Below are 17770 nucleotides of genomic sequence, written 5' to 3'. Positions count from 1 at the left end.
TTATACATAAATCCAGCAGGATCTAGTAGATTGTACGGTATGATCTGAGCTTGTATTCAGCAGGATACGTGAGTACTTAAATTTATTATGCATGGATTTTCAAGGTTACGGATATGAATTCTGCATGGCTCTGGTAGGACCCAACTTTAGCTTCCTTCCATTATGAATCTAAACTGGAATGTGACTGTGACATAATCCATTATTGTTTTAAATTGTGACAGACACACGCACATAGAAACACACGCAAACACACTAATAGACTGTTTAATAACTCCTTCACAAGTCAATAAGAGTACATATATGATAAGTGATAAACCCTTTTGATTGGGTTAGATACTTGTTAATGCAGTACTACCAGTATTGTCACTGTGCCATGGGACATTTCTTATATGGTGTGAGTGATGGTGATGGGGTATACAACTTGTGTGATTTTTCCTTTTGGTCGCAGACCCTCACTCGAAGAATTGGGGAAACATATAAACAGCTAACGGTTCTTGATTTTCGTAATTGCTCTCAATTGTAATGAATTTCCTGGAGAAGGTGTGTATGTTTTTCTTTGTGATAAAACAGTACCAGTGCTGATCTCAGAGCCATCGTTATCCATTACAAATGGCTGAGCAGCATCATGGTGAATGAGAACTGGGGATCAAGAGAAGAGATGCGTCAATTTGATTAAAGCCTCTGTAGCACCTGGGGGCTATTAATGGCAACTTGCGCCTTTTTTGTTAAGTGTAGTCAATGGGGGAACCACCTTGGAAAAGTCCTAAATGAATAGACATTTAGTAGTGGTTTAAGACCTTGAGGTTGAGGCCATTGAAGAATAGTTTCCAACTTGCACCAGGGTACCAGAGAGCAGAACGGTCATGACAAACTGGGTCAAAAAACTAGAAAATACACTTCTGGGACAAATCTCAGGGGTAAACCCTGAAAAGGCTGTGCCAGACTTGTACAGCCTCCATTCGTGGCTTTAAAAGGTGTTCTGCACCTTTAGGTGGCTGTGCGCTGTGATATGATGTTATACCCTCAGCATTATTCCTCTCTGCGATCTCTGAATCAGCTATCATCGACCCCAGCACAAAAATGGAATGACAAAAGAAGCCCTCTTGGGCCCTGAGAACCTAGGCAGCCACAGCAATCAGGTCACGCAGACCCTCAGGAAGTACTTCTGGATGCCAGCTCAGCTTGCTACATAGTTAGGGGACGACAACATAGCTGATTTTCCCATCACTTCCACACAACAGGAGCAAGCCCTCTCGTATTGCCACTGGCCCCCTCCGTCCCTGTCTGCCAAGCTGCACTCCGGGCCGGTGGGGATGGCGAAGCGGTGTGTCAGCTCTGGAAGCGGACACCTCACAGACATAGCAGTGAATTTCCTCCTTGGAGGCCTAAACATTGTCAGGCCCAGTGGACTTGGTTTATAGTGAATATGTGTATAGTAGATACATGGACTGTTTACCCATTCAGGCAGAGATGGTGCAAGGGTGGAGTGGTGAGAGTTTAAATGAGATGCGGTGTGAACCCAATGAACCGTACATGAGGTTTACTCCAGTCAATTAGCATCTTTGTGTTATTATGGGAGTCCTTTTGCCTAAACCATGCCCAGGTGGCACCCCTCCTAGCCAGAAAGGCACCATTTTGACCCTGCAAAGAACCCTCCAACAAACAAAGGAGTTACAAACTCAGCCCCTTTTCTACTAAAGGTTATATTTAAAAGATTAAATATAGGTCCAGGGATTAACATCTGGGGGTCCTCATATGTATATTTGAGGTGCCCCAATTTTTACTAGCAGAATGACACCAGACAAGGTTGGGGTATCTCCAATTGTTTAGGAGATAAACAAAAGTCTGCAGTGTTAGATGACAGACTGACCATGTACGATCTTTATGGAAAGAGGAAATTATGACAAGTCTGAATCTGAAAATATAACCTTTATATCGGATCCATACTCCAAAATATCAAGCTTTTCTAGATGTAGGGTGCTGTAACTGGAAAACTCCTTTGCTGGTGTCAAATAGGTGGCCCTATCTCCTAGACGCTCCTATTCTTCCACCCCGTTCATCCCAGAGGCCGGCCTGAAATCTGAACTGCCACCAAAAGATCTGGCAGAGGTTGAGGATCCTGTGTTCAGATTTCCCTGCTGTTGGTGAAGGGGCACGCAGTCACAGAGTCAATTTGTGCCATTGGTAGGTTGCACTATGGTTGAACAGTTCAGACGCTCTTAAATTGTCCAGGAAGGCATAAGCTTACACTTAGTGGCCTGTCCACTCCACTTCTTTTTCAGTATTTATGAGAACATATGTTGGCCAAATATTTTCAGATCAACCATGAACAAAGATCTTCATGTTGGCCCACACATGCTTTGTAGCCTTGCAAATGCAGAAAGAAGCCTACAAAGTGCTGACCCTATATTACCTGACTCTAACCAGAGTGGTTCCAGGTGTGGGCTCTAATTGTTGGAGATGTGGTGAAGACATAGGTACCTTTATACACATTTTGTGTAGGTGCCCACTTACCCAACACTTCTGGAAACAAGTACAGTAAACTCTGCAAAGTCTGGCTGCCCTCCCCATTTACCCCAGATGCAATGCTCTTTCAAAATCTTTTGCTTCCCCCGAATCAGTTTACTTAGGGCTGCTAAATGTCTAATCCTTCTTAGTTGAAAAAAGCCTCCATCCCCTCATATAAAGAATGAATGGGTAAGGTTGCGGAGGTTAGGGTAATGGAAGACCTTATACACTCTTCCTTAGACCATGTGCCGGCCTAAACTGGCATCTGACCCACCACCACTCATCCTTTGAACCAGTTCTCCTTCTCCCTTTTTTGTTCTTATTTTTCTTCTCTCCATATACAGTGCCCTCACCTTATATTAGCATCCTTAGTAAATATGAGCAAAGAATGCTGTGAAAAGTTTTCCTTATTGTTCAACCCTTTTAACTCTTTGATCTTTGTAGTTTTGTAGACTTTTTGACCCCAAGACACAACTTCTGCAATTCTCCAGTTGATTGGAGATTTTGTGGCTCTCAAACCATCCTGTTGAGACAGTGTAGAAACGTCCTCTTCCAGCTCAACAACCTTTTCCCGCACATCACAGTAGAGCCCTGCGTGGGACTGTTTTCTTAATCCCGCTCCCGCCCGCTCCCGCCCTCTCCCGCTGAATTTCTGACCATTCACGCCCGCTCCCGCAACGCTTGTTCCACTCCCACCCACTCCCGCAACATATGTGTCCAATCCCGCCCGCTACTGCAACATATGTGTCCAATCCCGCCCGCTCCCTCAAATATTCCGTCAAGCCCCTCATTCACGGATACTAGTCATTCACCGATTCATTCCCTCAACCACGCATACTCGTTCATACAAATTCCCCCACCCTCTTACCTGAACTGCAGATTTTCCACGCACTCCCACAAGGCTCTCTTGTCCCACCTAGGGGAAGCAGGAACGGAGCAGAGTCATGTGACGTGGCGTAAATTCATGTGACTCCGCTGGGTTCCTGGGCGGAACAAGAAAAGAGATGTTGTGTGCGAGCAACGCGAAGGCAGCTTTACGGGAGTGTGCGGGATTACTGGGACTCGCAGGTACATTGTCTGACCTCCCGCCTGCAACACCCGAAAAACCGCCCGCACCCACACGTTTTTTGACATCCCGATGCAGTCCTCTACATCACAGCTACATTGTGATCAATGACTAAGTGAATTTGGCCTATGTGTGGTTGAATGATTTCCTGTTCCTAATCACCCATGTGTACTAAAAATGGAAAATGTCAATGAGAATATATTTTAAATATAGTTTTCTCATTTGAATTCATATATTTCACTTTTTATTTGGATAAACCTGTGTTGTGTTTGATATCCATGAGAGCAGAGTATTTTTGTGTGTTTTTTTTTAAAGAAAAGATCAAAAGGTTAAACAATAAGACACATTTTCACAGCATTCTTTGCTCATATTTTCCAACGGTGCCATTATTAGTGGAGGGCACTGTATGGACATATATTTTTGGCTCCCAGTAGGGAAGGATGATCTATAAGAGTAAGTTTGTTGGTCTATGATGGGTCCATATCTTTTGGGTGGGGATGGGTTTTTGCTGGTATATCCTTTCTTCTTGTCTGTACTTGTTTATTCTTAGACTTCATATTTAATAAAAATGTATTTACAAAATAAAATATCCATGCGTGAACTGTATATAATTCATTAAATGCCACAACATATTTATGTACATAGATAAATATGCACCACAAAATCGCAGGTATTCTTCTTACTTGTCGAATCATTCTGAATTTTTCTTATATTGGTGGGAAATATGTCAAAGTTCCATGTCAAAGTTTGATATGTCTTCTTCATAGTTTACCAGTAAACCAGTTTTTTCTGGATAAATATTTGAAAGACAGATACAAAGGTTCAATGGCATAACTGATCTGGAGAGCAAACAAACATTAAATGCTAGAGGATTAGCAGCTTAGGAGCTTGCTAAAAGTTCAAAATCACAAAATATGGAGTTTTGCATGTTTAAAATAATGAGCACATATAAAACCATGCAAGTCAAGTCAATATGAAATAAGCAGATTTATAGTATAATAGGATTAAAACAACATAGCAATCCTCTGTAATACAAATAGTTAAATCACACGCAACTACGAAGCAGCTTCAAAGGTCATTTGCTGTAGTAAAGATAAGCTGTACAGAATTTTATACTGCACAAAAAAGTAATAAATACTATAGAACTGTCACAAAATTTCAATTGTAGCAATCAAGGTAGGGGTGGAAAAGAGGGAAATAGCCCCTGGGCTGCTCCGATTTGAAGACTTTTATGCCAATGCCTGAACCATTTTCGGTATGTTTTACTCATAGTTACACATATAGCCAAGGGGATGTAATACATTAACTATACATTGCGTGTCTGACATTGCGTGTCTGGATGATGCCCTGCTTCCCTCTGTCTCCTGAATTGTTTTTTTGTGCAAGCAGGGGATAAATGTTTGACCATGACCAATCCCCAGCCCACTTCCTGCCTACCCCAACCACCTTCCTTCCACTCCTTACCCACTAAATACTATTGGGGCTAGCCCTGCCCCTTCACAAATCTCCCCCCCCAGAGAGGGGAGTTCCAAGGAAGACTCTGTGCCCTGGGATCTTGGCGGTATGCGTGAGAGGCACAGGGTGGTTTTTCTCACCAGTGGCAGAAGGAGTCTCTGGGAGGGGATGCGGGAGACATCACTCCCTATCGGCCAATAGGGCTATAGGAAAGGGAGTTAGGCGACCTCACTCCCCAGCAGCTGAGTGGGCCTCAGGGAGATGTTGCAGCCAGCTCATCTCCCCAGCAGCAGCAAGTGCACTAGGGAAGGGATGCAGGCGGCATCACTCCCCAGCAGCAGTGGCAGACCCCAAAGATTACCATCTGACTCCGGTCTAGACCAGTTGGAGGTCTGGTACCTAGTTAGTCTACCTTTGGGGGGGGGTGTTATGGAAGCCTTCTGTCTTGGACTCCTGGCCATGGAAGGGGTTCTGTTTTTGGGGAGGTGGGTACAAGGGGTCCGTTGGGACTACTTCCTCCACCTGGTACAGAGTGCCATTTTTTTCCAGTTACTAGAGACTCTTATAGCCACTAAAGACTGTGGCGCTCTCTCATTGTATCCCTTCTCCCTTTATCACTTTTTTTCCTTCCACATCAAGACTCACTCCCTGATACCTGCCATACCACACTCCCATTACAACTCATACTAGGATGACCAGATCGGCCATGTTTTCCAAGACACGTATAATGTTTCTGTATTGCTGACCTGCCCAGATAAAGTGCTGCCCTGGAGGACAACCCTAAAGATAAAAAAGGATTGCACAAATGCAAAAATAAAGCATTAGTTAATTGTGACATGCAAAAAATGTACTGATGCTTTATGTTATTTCTAGCAAGCTATGTCAGCTGTGCTAGAGCAGAATAAGCAATGTTATACCAGCTAACATCACAAGAGGGCAGTAAAAGACTAATATATAAAAATTGAACAGCCAAAAGAATCTTCCCAGACTGCACACATTCATTTTCACCCTTACATGATCCTCTGCTTACGGTTTGTAAATCAGTATGTGTGTATATATGACTTGGGGTTTTCTAAGCAGGAGCACAGAAAGCACAATTCATCAGAACAAGGAGGATGCAATGATTTTTTTTACCTTTTAAAGAATGCGTAAATGCCCTAATACCCTAATATAATTGTATAAATACAAAGCAAATAAGAAAACTTTTTTTTGTCCATTATTTCCTGTGGTAGAGAGTTTAACGTGTTACATGTGCACCTGTATTCCTGACACAAATGTGCAGTCACTATTCTTTACTACAGGCACCTTTGTGTGCATCATATCTGACATATATGGTAACTTTCTATATGACGATTAAAAAAGAAATCTGATTTCCTCATGACCATAACGAGCATGGGAGCGCATGCATGGAAAATGGTCAAGGCAAAACATAAAATTTAGCATTCTATAGTGAAGAAGGCAACAGCACTAGTATATGTGATCATGAGCAGGGATGTAACTAGAAACCACCAGGCCCTGATGCGAACATTCCCCCCGGGCCCCAACTTCAACAGCTAGTCTGTGCCTTCTTTGCCCTTTGCCCCCTCCTCCCGACATAAAAAATATGTAAACTCACGAATTACACACATATACTCACTAACACACACTCCATCTTACACATCCATGCTCAGACATACACAATTACACATCCATACTCACGCACAGACAATTAGAAACTCTGCCCGGGGAGACCATTGGTCTCCCTGCTCCAAGAGTTAAAGGTCTGTACAGACTTTTACTCTTGGAGCGGGAAGACCAATGGTCTCCCCAGGCTAAGTTCCGTATCAGGAGTTAAAGGTCTGTACGAGCGTCTCTATTGGTCGCAGGCAGGGAGCTCTTGGAGCGGGGTCTCCCCAGGCAGGGTTTCGCCATCAGGAGTTAAAGGTCGGTACGAGCGACTCCATTGGTCGCTCGTGCGGACCTTTAACTCCTGGAGCGGGCCCCAAGCTGAGTTTTGGCACCAGGATTTTAAAAGTCTGTACGAGTGACTATATTTGTCGCCTGCAGGGGGTTCGTCTGCCATCAACCAATTTCATTGGTTGATGGCAGAGGAGGCCCCTGCCTGGGGCCTAGTGTGTTAACCAAATAGCTTTAGTTTGGTTAACACACTTGGTGATGGGCTATTAAACCATACCCCCAGTCCAAAATAGCCCCAACTCAGTGTATTCCATCAGGAGCATTTAGACACTTGTCATGCAGCTTTTGGGCCAATAATCACTGCCAAAGTTAGCCGTAGCAATCATTTCCTGCGCTTTTTTCACCAACACTTCTGCGTCGCTTAAGATTTTTTGTACATGTTATTTGGTATGGGGGGATAAACCCAGCCAAACCTTAATCATTGCCATATTATGAAAATACCCCATACGCGTAGTTTCTTGGAAGTTGCAGGACACAAAGGCGATAGTTACTTATTTTCCCCTTATTTTATTAAGCCAGTGACCACAACATAATAATGTGTGGATAAAACCAGGGTCAAAGGATGGGTGAGGCGAAAGAGGCACTCGCCTTGGGTGCAGCTGCAAGGGGGTGCACAGCCGCCCGATCAGCAGCTGCAGCCTCCAGGACTGCTTGGGGAGATCACGGATCTCTCTAATCAGCCCAACATTAAGGTTGCCATACAAATGCATTGGGCACACTGGGCAGTTGCCCATGGGCCCAGCATTCTAGGGGCCCTGTGGTGAATCACATTGCTGCTAGCAATATGATTCACCATAAAGCCCCTAAAAATACTGTAGCGTATCTATAGGGGAGGGGCGATTATATGCGTGTGTGTTTGTAAGCTGGTGTGTGTGTATGGGCTGTGTGTGTTTATGGACAGTGTGTGTGTAAGGGCAGTGTGTGTAAGAGCAGTGTAGGTATTTGTGTATTTGTAAGCTGGTGTGTGTGTATGTATGTGTAAAGGCAGGGGAGTGTGAGGGCAGTGTATGTGTATACATGTGTGTATGCACAGGCTTGTGTAAGGGCAGTGTTTGTGTATATGTGTGTTTATGGGCACGTGTGTAAAGGCAGTATGTATGGGCAGGTGTGTGTAAGGGAAGTGTATGTGTATATGCGTGTTAATGGGCAGGTGTGTGTAAAGGCAGTGTATAAGGGCAGTCGTGTGTAAGGGCAGTGTATGTGTATATATGTGTGTGTTTGTAAGCTGCTGTATGTATGGGCAGTGTATGTGTTTGGGCAGTGTGTGTGTAAGAGCAGTGTAGGTATTTGTGTGTTTGTAAGCTGGTGTATGTATATGTGTGTGTAAAGGTATGGTTGTGTAAAGGCAGTGTGTAAGGGCAGTTGTGTGTTAGGGCATTGTATGTGTGTATGTGCGTTTATGGGCAGTCATGTGTAAGGGCAGTGTTTACGTATATGCGTGTTAATGGTCAGGTGTGTGTAAAGGCAGCGTGTATGTGTATATCTGTGTTTATGAACAGGTGTGTGTAAGGGCAGTGTAAATAAAATAACCTCTGTAAAAAACAGATGGGGGGGCACAATTTTCCATTCTTGCCTCGGGCGCAAAAGGAGCTAGCTACGGATCTGGATAAAACAGCAAACCCTTAGAACACATCAGGTACTTGAAAGACTTGCCAGCACACAAAAAAAGGAATGAACGAGAGACAGGACATCTATTCTGTACAGTAAGTGTACCAAAAACTTCACAGACATATACCGTACAAACAGTAATCAGAACTGCAGAGCGCCATCTACAGCTCAAGTGCTATTAATACATATTATACAGTACATGCTGTTTTAGGTAGAATCTGTACCTTGTCCATTGCGCAAGGAAAATAACTGTGAGTAAGACCAATGACATTTGTGTCTCGTAAATTTATAGGAAAGGCGTATTCCTCAAAGAGGAAATCTCTTAATACTTTTAATTGGAATTGTAGGAAAGTGTAGTTCTTTCCTGTTCCAAATTTTTGTACTGCATGTACCTGGGTCAGTTAAATGGCAGCTTTGTTATGCCATGTTTTAGGTTTGCAAAGCACAAGGTCCCATACTATTTCACCACATGTGCCAATTGAATCTGGGCAGCAAGGAGGATTTTTGTCTTTCCCCTAATAAATTGTAAAGGGCACTGTATATCCAATACTGCTTACATAGTTTGCTGAAGTTAACATCATACCTTGACCACTTGGAGAGTATTCACTGTCTGAACTGATGTCTGCTTTGAAAAGGAATAGGATTTGTTCAATGCAGGCATTCTGCTCTTGGGTGTAAATGAAAAAAATAATGATCATATAATATATCTTTATAATAATAATAATAATAATAATAATAATAATAAATAATGTATTACTTTATACAGTCTGTCAAATTATGGGTCACCTTCATGGGTGCATTGGGCATTATCACTAAAGTGAAGGCACCTGAGCAGGTTCCAACATCTGAACCTGTTTTTAATATGGGGGAAATGAGGATTTTGCAAAACAGGGCCAATGTTGTTTTTTTGTACATTGGAGTGGCAGGTTTAACATCTGTTTCTGCCTAAACAGTATGAATATGTGTCTGAACTCACTGGCATCAATATCGCATGTGACACCAGAGGTTTCAGTAAATGGGGGTGTTTTGGGACCACCCTATTAGGGCATACCCAACAATAATAAGCAGGTTCCATATGCCTCATGGGGTATAACCTGGACATCCATGTCTTTTGATGTAACACTTGAAACATTCCAATATTGGCTCTGTCACTCATCATATCTGATGAGTGACTTCATCAGACAAGACAACTGATTCATCCAGAATAGCATACTCTACTTGTGCACTGTAGGAGCATGCTATTTAGAAAAATATATATATATCATTTTTATTTTATTTTTTCTCCCTCCCTAAAATCCACTATCCACAATTCCCTCTAGCCACCCACTAAACTACCCTAGCACTTAACACACTAATCTAGAGAGAGAAAAAATGTTAGTTTTAATTTCCTCCTTCCCTAAACACGAAGGCCCACACCACTACCACCAATTCCCTCTAACCACCCACCACTTCCTCTCATTCTCTCCGTAGTAAAGCAAAGATACGGGGACCATCCACTTGTAACCAACTACCACATGCCGCCTCAAAGCCTGCGGTACCACGGACACAATGGAGGGATGCTCATGGAGATACAGGCTCGGTCCGCCTGCAAGCAAGCAACCTCCACATGCCACCTCTTACCAAAGGCTGAGCTTTTCCATTTGAAACCAGTGTGATGACATACTGTGTTACTCAGTTAGTCACCCAAGTCTGTCTTATAATAGAGATAACAAACACTCATTGGCAAATGGAAATGACAAACAGATGGGTTATTGCAATACCTGGGAACTCTCCGGGTTTGACCCAGAGATTGCCGGGCGAGCACTGCTCCTCCGGGTCAAGACCTGAATCCTCCAGGTCGCGGGGTCTTGACAAGCCCCGCTCCCCGCCCATTTTTCCTTTAAATCATATGTCAGTATGCAGTCCTGGCCGTGTCCTGCAAGGGAAGGCTCCAGGTAGCCGGAGCCCAGAAGTCCCCAGATATGGTTATTGCACATGTAAAAGGCAGTAATATAACACAGAGGGTATATACAAAACATAAATGTATGATATCAGTTATTCTATAGATGTAATAGCCAGAAACTGCTGACTGCAACACAGCTGTCTTCCTGTTGAGATATGCTCATAATGTATTTCTGTAGATCACTTGAGGACACTGGACATTATGTAGTGCCATGTGTACATTTATGACGTCTCTGACAATGTAGTCACCTGCCACCCTCATCCTGAAAACACATTGTACAAGTTGACAGATAATGCCTGACCTTGTGCCACAGATTTCCTGAAATAACAGAGATATTTTTTTTTAATTTCCATAATGAAAACTTAATAAAGAAAAGGCTTGTTTTTTTAATCAGTTCTAAGGTTTCAAAATCATGCTCATTTTTTAACTCAGATTCATGAGTGTATTTGTACAATTACATGGGTGTCAACACTATTTTTAAATGAACAAGTATTTGTATTTTACTTAAATTCCATTTAAACAGATTTGTCTCTCCATATTAACTCTGCGCTGTGATAGGACCAACCCTGATGAGTAATTAAATTTAAATACCCGTTGGAATGTTCATTCACTATCTGTTGATATTTGATCCATGATGTCATGTATCCTAACAAAATGTCCAGATCCTCTGGCAGAAAAACAGCCCCAAACCGTGCTTCCTTCTTCCGAGACCACAGAGATAAACCCCTTCAGCACCAGGCAAAACCAAGGTTGCAGGGAGGAAGGTGACACAGCTACACCAGAGCCGCAGTGGCGATGTAGCTAGCCATAGCATATTGTGTACAGCACTTATACTGTCCTGTGAATGACAGCGAGCTATTACACCATTCCAATCCAAACATCAGACTAATGCTGAGGTGAAAACAAGAGCACTATCAAAAAACACACAGCTTTACAAACACCACAGGATCAGATAAGGAGCATAATCACATTATCACAAACAATACCCTATCCAGAGAGCCTGGCGCCACAATCTGGCAACAAGGTACAGCAATGCCCATGTAACGGGTTCACCAAGAGAGCTGTAGTAACTCCCAGAGATCACCCACATGTATCCTCCTGTTGTCCCCGGAACCACTTCCAGCACCAGCCAGCATGCGCAACTTGAAACCCTGCTATGTGTACCCAATAAGTAGACACAACTACCTTGAACTGAGTACAGCAGGAATGAACAGTTTATTGTCGTAAAACATACTCATATAGCCACAGAACTTCATTAACATAAATCAACATTGATAAACAGGTACATGTAGACAACCCAACCTTTAATCCCCTTTAGATACTGAATATCCCCCTGGCAGCAATCCTGTTAATGGGATTAGTTCACACAATGGAGTTCCTGCCTGTTTGGCCATCTCTGGCCATCCTGCCAGCCATCTCTGACTACCTTGGAGCCTTGTGTGACTGTTTTTATGGTGTTCTTGAGGGAGCAGCAGCGATCCGGGGGTGTCGCTGGATAGCTTGGGGTCCATAGATTGTCCAGTCCAAAAAGCACCCTGATCCTTGGGTAGAACCCCGAGTGGCAGCAGTCTGAGGTTCCCAGGGACATTCTGTGATGCAATCAGACAGAGGATCCATAGCCGCGGCTGCTGAAACCGGTGTTCCCCAGTGAGCCCCTTCAGTAACCACCCCTGCCCGTACCCCACCAAGTATCCAACATATCCACGAAAGAACGATGTGGTGGGGCAATGGGTGTCCAAGATATCCAAGGTCAAAAAGTCAGTAGGTGTTTCCATGGGTCCTAGCCGCTAAACAGTTCCTAGGAAATCACAGCTAGGACCCGGTCAGACGCAGTGCAAGGAAAACAGGGATCCAATGGGGCAAACAGGAAAAAGGGTTAATCCAGGAGGGTCCAGGGCCGCAAGGGGTGTGCTTATACTCTTTGGGGGGAAGGTGCAACAGGTAGAAAACACATTTAAATGGGTTAAAGTTCTCTGCAGCCCTCTGTGGCAAACTTGATCCAATTTAAAGTTTAAGTAGTGTCTGAAAAACTGAAGACAGTTGAGTTACTTTTTGGATGAGAGTAGAGGTTTTTTTTTTCTTGAAACCCTTCCAAACAACTCGTGGTGATGTAGGTGATGTCAGATTGTAGTTTTGGAGACTTTCTGATCCCAAGACCCCAGAGATGCAGACAAAGATAACAGATTGAAGATAAAAGATAGAAGATGCGGAAGCAGAAATGGTCGGCAGAAGCGGTCAGCAGAGAAATGGTCAGCAGAAGCGGAAGTGGTCAGCGGAGAAATGGTCAGCAGAAGCGGAAGTGGTCAGCGAAGAAATGGTCAGCAGAAGTGGAAGTGGTCAGCGGAGAAGGTAGGGAAACATTTAGAGAGTCTGAGTTAGTGTGAGAGTGAATGTGGGCACGGAGAACAAATTTCATACCCAAATTAAAAACGCCCCCGAATTCAAGGCTGAACCGAAAGTAATTTGTTGCCGGAAAACGATTGGATAAAGAACCAACTGAAAAATTTGCATGTCTAATATTAATTAAATTTGGTATTTTTATGACTGAAAAGTTAGACTGTGTACATCTAAAAAATAAAGATAAGTTGCAAGTTATTTTCATGTTTTATTAAGTTACAGCTGCTGAATACTTGGGTTATCTAAAACCTGTGTATTTCCTCTAATATTCCTTATTTTTAACTTAAGGAAACAATTACTGCTGACAATTATTTCCTTCCACAGCCTTCAAGGCAACACAATAGATTGTGCTATAGTTAACAAGATAAATTATACCCACACTGTTGACTGCGTGGACAAGCGTAGCATGTAGCTGCATGTATCCAGCACGTGGCCACATGCCTGTAAACCATGGGCCACTGGCCATTTTATGTCACAGCCTGTCTAGTCCTGTCTACACCCATTTCGAAACTTGATCTCTGGATTTATAGGGACCTGTTTACCATTACTGTCATTTCATAGGCTAAAAATATTGTCCTGTTGCTTTTACCGGTATATGACACAAGACGAGAAGCAATAACAAGGTGCGTATTTCCAATATCCTCCAGACAAGTTACAAGTCTAATTTGTCATTACATATATACTAAAATATGTCACCTACATTTAAAGAGAAACTCCAGCCATTGTACACCCTTTAATGCGTATGACAGCTAAGTGGTCACTTTAAATTTACAATGGGTAGCACGAAATATTGGAGACAAGACATTCTGCTGCAGCTTCTCCTAAAGTAAGTATGCTTATTTTTTTTGCAAGTTTAATAAATGCATATTTAAGTACTTACATGATACTTTAATATGAATTTATTGTTCAGGAGGCTGCTAGGACTTTAAATTGCTATATAGAAATGTGCTTACTAAGCTTATGTAAAAAGAAAATGTGATTCATATTGTATTATCCTGTGTGATGAAATGTTTTTTCTCAGTCATAAAATAATGACAAAGCGATTAAAAAAAAAAAGTTTCCAATTTCGTAATATTTAACGTCATTAAAACAAGATGCACAGTTGTGGCTGGAAATCATAAGATGATAAAGGTACTTTGTGTCACCACCACACTGCTTCTAGACCTTTAAACAAAGAGCCCGGACATGTGATATCTGTGAACCCTTCAGTCGTAGACAGCTCTGTGACGCCATCTCCTTCCTTTTCATATTTTGCTTTGCTGTACAATTTCCTTTTCTCAACTTGGCACAAGACCTAATCAGAGACTATTGTATAGAAAGTCCACATGCTTAATGTTGTTTCATAAATTCATTGTCATAGAGGAAGCCAATGTCTAATCTTTGCCTTCCTCCACCCTCTGTAAAGTGACAGAATAGCTTGACCTTAGCTAAGGTTGTTCATAACACTTGCAGTTTTCTCTTTATTCATTTTTGTACAATTATTATATGGATCATTAAGCAAAACAATAACGCATACTCGCATGCACAATGCTCTAAATTTGACACTTTGCCACTTAAGCAAATTACACAAACGGTCCTGGTTTTTCAAGCACCAGGTAGCTGCCCCACTCTGACTTTGGGAATATTGTGGATTATGGATATACTCCAGGTGGGGAGTAGAGGACTGCATTGGGAGTCGGGTCCCGTGGGACCTGCCAAAAAACTTGCGGCGCGGGTGGTCCTGCTGGGGCTGCGGGAGGGAGCGGGCGGTCAGACACTGTACCTGCAGGTCCCGGTAATCCCGCGCAGTCCCGCAAGGCTGGCTTCTCGCTGCTCCCTTACAGTGTCTCTCGTCTTGCTCCGACCAGCAACAAAACTGAGTCACGTGAGAAGAGATGCCGTGAGGGAGCAACTTGAGGGCAGCCTTGCGGGACTGTGTGGGGAATCTGCAGTTCAGGTAAGGAGGTGGGCTTGACTGGCCATAAATGTGGCGGGAGCGGGCAGGATTGGCCACAAATGTGGCAGGAGCGGGCAGGATTGGCCACAAATGTGGCAGGAGTGGAACACCCACATTGCGGGAGCGGGCGGGATTGGGCCAAAAATCAGCGGGAGCGGGATTGAAAAAGCAGCCCCGCGCAGGGCTCTAGTGGGGAGATTTTCTGATCTCAACTGACCAGCCCAATGAACTATAATATCAGCCCAGGCATCCATTCCAGCTTCCATGGAGCCCACCTTGTGACTCTATTAAAATGAGGGCAGTGAGGTGCGTCTCTCGGTAAGTCAGGTGACCATTCTTCTGGCCCTTGCCCTCCTCCAATACAGGTGACCCGAATTGTCCATGTTGGGGGTATACAGCCTATATTAATTCTACTAAACTAAAACTAACATTGGGTTAAAGAACCAAAAGTTCATTTTAAGAAACACTTAAACAGCTAGTAGTAAAGAAATCCTGCAATCTCTAGTTGCATATACTGATTAGGTTACCTACAGTCACTCACTGCTTCTAAATAAATAAAGCGGATGTGACGGGACGCCCCGTACCACGCCAAACGTTGCTTTCGCCTGATGGGACTACATCGATTAACCCCTTCGGCGCCAGACAGAACCAGTGTTGTAGGGAGTAGAGGGGGATGCCGCTCTACTGGAGCTGTGTTGGCATTGTGGCAAGCCAAAGCCCACCCCAAGCATCAGACAGCACTGATGTTGAGGTGAAAACATGAGTCTGTTTATTGAAGACACATATTTATACAACACACACAATAGGATTAGGGGTTTAATCCCATGAACTGAAAGACAGCCCGGCGCCTCCATACAGTTCTCTATAGCCAGCAACACCCAACCCAACAGAGTCCCTATTTCAGGTGACCCCGAGGGAGTCAATCCCAGGGTACCATCAAAGAGCTCAGGGCACGAAGATGTTATGGTCCAAAAAAGAACTTGATCCGACCTCGAGACCCTGAGCGACACAGGTGAAAACATCCCCTGGAATAGTCCACGCGGTAGCCGGCCCATTGTTCCATAGCCACGGCTGGGTAAACCCTGGTCCTAAACCAGGGTTCCCAAATGAGCTCCCTCTCCATAACGACCACTGAGTGTTTCCCATCACGAGCATAGTGTAACCCCAAAAGAGCGACACGGTGGGACAACAGGTGTCCGTAGTGACGCAGTTCCAAATGGCGGTAGCTCCAGTTCCATTGATTTGCGGCTAGGTGCCGGTCTGGTGTATGGAAGGTTTCCAGCCATGTAGAGATGTTCCAGATGGGGTTTCCCTATTCACCCTGCGCCCCCAATAAGCACAGGGTGACAGACCAAAGAGGGGGCTGGTCTCCTCTAAAATCCATCAGTATCCCCCTCCCAAATTTAAAATACCCTGTACACGCCAAAATCTAAGAAAACAATCATTAATAAGTGTATTATTTATCCAGTGAATTTAATTTTCAATAATTTGGCTAGTAAAATGTGCAGATTAAATTCCATTTTTGTACCTGGATAATGGGTACAGTTTTAAGATATATTTAGATCATAAATTATTATTACACCATGTTATTGTATATTTGGAGGTTTACCACACCAATATGATTTAGTGACATGAAATTACTAAAACAAACCACTAGATGACACACTATACCCGAGAAAGAAACATTCCATGTTCTAGAGCTGCACTCATTCCTCAAACACATGAAGCAAGTAAAAAATTCTTTGATACATTGCAGGACTAACCACTACTTGTTTTGAAAAACGTCTGGCTGATCACCCAAAATTACTTGGATACCACTTTCATGATCACCTGCGCTACGATGGATAAATTGATGGAACCAAGGCAAAGTTTATATCTGAATACTACTGTGTTATACAGAGGTAACCCCAAGCTGTGCTAACACGATACTCACGTGGGAAGAAGATTGTAGTTTTAATACATCTAACAAACTACGCAAAAAAAAAAAAAAAAGTGCCGAGTGCTATCCTGCAATATAAATCAGTCGCACTCAAAACAAACCATACATTGGTATACATAAAGTGATAACAAGGCTGCTTCAATGTATATGTCCTGCATTAATCAAAGTTGGTAGATCATCAAATTTAGTCTGTCAGGAGGATATTTATCAAAGAGTGTCCCATAACCACTTACTCCAATACTCAATCCATATGGTCAGATGATAACATTCTGTGATATTGCACAGTTAAAAAAAATTCAGTCCAAATAACAAAATCTCTTCCAATATTGATCAGAGCAGCGTTCTTATCACATTCCCAACATCAAGAGGAATAATATATCAAAATCTCACCATTACCCACAGAAAAAGGTTTTATCGGCATCTGGAATTATTGTTGGCAACAAACCACAATAGTTGTTTTAAGTAAACCAGCACAGAAGCGTCCCCAACAGCGTTGGGGATAGGTACAAGTGAAATGATTCAGGTTCCAGGACTGCATTATAGGAACCGAAAGTTAACTTAAATGTTATTTTACAGAACGGTGGTAAATAAATGGAACAGCCTGCCAGCAGGAGTGGTAGAGGTAAATCCAAGACAAGACCAAGGACCGATTAAGGCCCCAGTTTTAACATTAGCCCAAAATCTTGCTCGGAATTCAAAGTCCAAGAAGTCTTCTTAGTATTATTGTTGAGCAAAAGGATATACGCACACTGTCAGGTTAGAACATGCCTCAAAGATTTTACCCAAATAAACCAGAAACAGAATGCAGAAAAAAAAAACAAAACAAAAAAAAAAAAAAAAAAAAAAAAACACACAATGCACATGCACAAAAAAGAAAGGAGATTAGGACATACGGTAGGTTACATTTTTGATTTCTTACCCAGTTACACGACTCCGTCATGTGCATATGCCTATTCTATAATA

Source organism: Spea bombifrons, chromosome 1 (genome assembly GCF_027358695.1).
Source record: "Spea bombifrons isolate aSpeBom1 chromosome 1, aSpeBom1.2.pri, whole genome shotgun sequence".
Classification (NCBI taxonomy): Eukaryota; Metazoa; Chordata; class Amphibia; order Anura; family Pelobatidae; genus Spea; species Spea bombifrons.
The sequence above is the reverse complement of the archived record's forward strand: the minus strand, read 5'-3'. Positions refer to the sequence as shown.